Source organism: Miniopterus schreibersii, assembly GCF_964146895.1.
Source record: "Miniopterus schreibersii genome assembly, chromosome: 17".
Lineage (NCBI taxonomy): Eukaryota > Metazoa > Chordata > Mammalia > Chiroptera > Miniopteridae > Miniopterus > Miniopterus schreibersii.
The window spans coordinates 24,190,578-24,193,980 of NC_138117.1; the positions used below are offsets into that span (position 1 = coordinate 24,190,578).

Consider the following 3,403-nt stretch of genomic DNA (forward strand, 5'->3'; position numbering starts at 1 on the left):
ATAAAGCATATAATCAATCAAAGTAATACAGGAAAATAAGTATCACAAATTTTATGAAAAAAAATGTATTGAGGGCTTATTATAAGGCAGGTGCTTTTAAGTATATATCTTAAATCTTTAAACAATCCTGTGAGATAGGTAGTATTGTCCTTATACAGATGAGAAGATATAACTGAAAGGTTAACATTATTATCATTATTACCACCCAGCTAGCAAGTCGCAGAGCTGGGCTTCAAATCAAGATTTTCTTCTATGTTCAGCCCTCTTTCCACTATCTCACAACTGCTTAGTGATTTGAGAGAAAATTAGCCAAAAAGTGAGTGCAAACTGGTGGCCAGTGGCCAAATTTGGCTTAGAAGCATTTTTGTTTGGCCAGCAACTTTTTGTTTTTTAATGTGAACATCTTTGGGCAGTGGCCACACTTCACTTTTAAGGTTGTACACCAGTCCCCCTTGACACAAATTACCTGCCTGGCTTCAAAAAGCATTTGTACTTTCTGTAGCAGGCAGTAACTGGGGACAGAGAGGAGCTATTCTCAAAAGTATCATGGAGAAGTTATATCCAAGGGTGGAAGGAGGACTTTATGAACAAGAATTGCAGAGAGTATTTGAAGAAGAATGATTAGCAGTATTATACAAAGGTGAAAGAGGTCAAATACAAAGCTAGAAGTTATGCCTTAGCATGATAGTTCTCAAACTTTAGTAAGCATCAGAATCAAATGTAAGGCTAAAACAGATTGCTGGGCTCCACCCCAGAATGAATGCATCTGGGATGAAGCCTGAGAATTTGCATTTCTAGCAAGTTCTTTGGTACTGCTGGTGTCGGTCCAAGTATTACACTTTGAAAGGGCACTTTAGGGGAAGGGCTTACGCCAAGGTTTTGCTTCTATGTTTCTGTTGTTTTAAGTACAAAAGGAATTGCTTGACATAGAATGTTTAAAAAAGAAATAAAGAAGAAAATTAAATTAGTCTATCATCAATTAGAGGTTACAGGTTTTTAACATTTTTGATGGATCTTTCCATTTCTTTTTTCTAAGAAAAAAGAAAGTGTACTTTTAAAAAAGACTGAAGTTGTATCATCATTATCATAGTTGTTAACACTTAATTGGGCATCTACTATGTACCAGGGTCTTTACAACATATATTTACTTAATCCTGATAATAGCCTTATGGGCCAGGTACTATTATTATCATTTTTATTTTACAGATGAGGAAACGGAGCCACAGAGGGGTTAAGTAACTTGCTCAGTATTTCACTGCTAGTAAGTGGCGTAATTAGTATTTAAATCCAGGCATTCTGGCTCCAGAGCCTGTATGCTTAACCATTGTATTGTACTGACTTATTCTATACTGACTGTCATACTATAGTATAGTTCATAGTGTTTTTAACCTGTATTGTTTAATCATATCGTGAACAATCTTGATAACATTAAATATTCTTGTCCAATATTTAAAATAAAAGCCTACTCTTTTTCTTCCCTTAACAGGCATTCCTCATTTTACTGCATTTTGCTTTATTTTGCTTCACAGATACTACATTTTTTACAAATTGAAGGTTTGTGGCAACCCTGCATGGAGGAAGTCCACCAGCCCTATTTTCTAACAGCATTTGCTCACTTTGTGTCTTTGTCTACTCCTGGTGAAGATACTGTGAAGATTGTTGAAATGACAACAAAGGATTTAGAATACTACATAAACTTTGTTGATAAAGCAGCAGTGGGGTTTGAGAGGATTGGCTCCAATTTTGAAAGAAGTTCTCCTGTGGGTAAAATGCTATCAAACAGCATCACATACTACAGAGAAATCATCTGTGAAAGGAGTCAGTCAGTGCAGCAAATTTCTTTATTGTCTTAAGAAATTGCCACAGCCACCCATCCTTCAGCAACCACCACCCTGATTAGTGAGCAGCCATCACATTGAGACAACCCCCCCATCAGCAAGATTATAATTCACTGAAGGCTCAGATGAGGGCTGGCATTTTTGAGCAAAAAAAGTATTTTTAATTTTAGGTATATATTTTTTAGACCTAATATCATTGCACACTTAATAGACTACAATATAGTATAAACATAGCTTTATATGGACTGGGAAACCATATAATTCATGTGACTTGCTTTATTGTGATATTTGCTTTATTGTGATGGTTTGAAAACAAACCTGCAATATCTCTGAGGTATGCCTGCAGTATGTTTCAAACATTCAAAAGTGTCCAGCAAAATAATACTTAAAATATTCATGCACCCACTACTTGGTATAACAAACGTTAATATTTTAGCATATTTGTTTTAGAATCCCCCCTTCTGAAAAAACAAAACAAAAACCAAACATATACATTTAGTAAGACTACGATTTTAAGGTTTAATTTCACTTAAACCTCTGTAGTGGCTGAAGAGCATTCTGTATTATGGCTGTGCCAGGCAGGATTCATTTAACCAGTCCCACAGTGTTAGACATTTGGTTCATTTTCAATACTATAAATATAAAAAATATTTCTATACATTTCTGATTATTTCTTTAGGGCTAAATCCTACTGCTTTGGTGGATTGAAGAATATCAATGTTGTAACATATTTTAAAATTATCAACCAATACATAGTTTTACCAAGTTAATCTTCTCTATATTGAAGGTATTTAGTCAACTCTTGCCAATAATGGATATTATTTTAAAGAAATATGCTAATTTTACAGACCCCAATTTAGACAAATAGTACCTCTCATTATGGTCTCTAGTTTTATGAGTGTGCTTGAAAAGGAATTGATGCTTACCCATATTTTCTGGTAGTTTATGGAGGGGTTTTTTCCCCCATTTAATGCTTTAGTACAGCTGTTACATATTTTTGTATGTGATGTGTAAGAGAGGTTCAATTTATTTATCTATTTATTTTACATTGCAAAATACCAGTTGTCCAAAAATCTTGCTTTAAATATGGTTTTGGTTTTGTTTCCAGGATCAGAATCCTTCAGATCAACTTACCAGTAAGTTCATCATGTTAAACAGATAAACGCAGCTGAAGTGGGGCAAGAGTTATTTCAACCTGCCAGCATCCCCTGCCCTCATTCCTCCCTTCCCACAGAAGCTCCAGGGGGTACTTTGGAAACCATTGGGAAAATTCATCCTCTCATATATGACTTGAAATGCCACATCTGTAATATGCTGCAGTAAAATTTTTACTTATTCCAATTATTTTTCTATTTTTTTACCAATCTCAAACTTTAATTTATTGAGCCTAAGAACTTTCTATTATAACAAAAGAAGAAATTGAAACATCTAATAAGTAAAATAACAACATGGGGTCTTTTGGGGCTTGTAAAATTAGCATATTTCTTTAGAATAATACCCATTATTGGCAAGAGTTGACTAAATACCATCAATATAGAGAAGATTAACTTGGTAAAATTATGTAT

General features: G+C 34.3%; 1 long non-coding RNA gene across 1 annotated transcript; it reads left to right on the forward strand.

The window, feature by feature from the left end:
- The first annotated feature begins 1,861 nt into the window (after positions 1 to 1,861).
- Positions 1,862 to 3,179, forward strand: LOC308547004. Its single transcript, XR_013997427.1, has 2 exons — positions 1,862 to 2,008; positions 2,947 to 3,179. It is a non-coding gene; the product is annotated as an uncharacterized lncRNA (long non-coding RNA).
- The last annotated feature ends 224 nt before the right edge of the window (positions 3,180 to 3,403 follow it).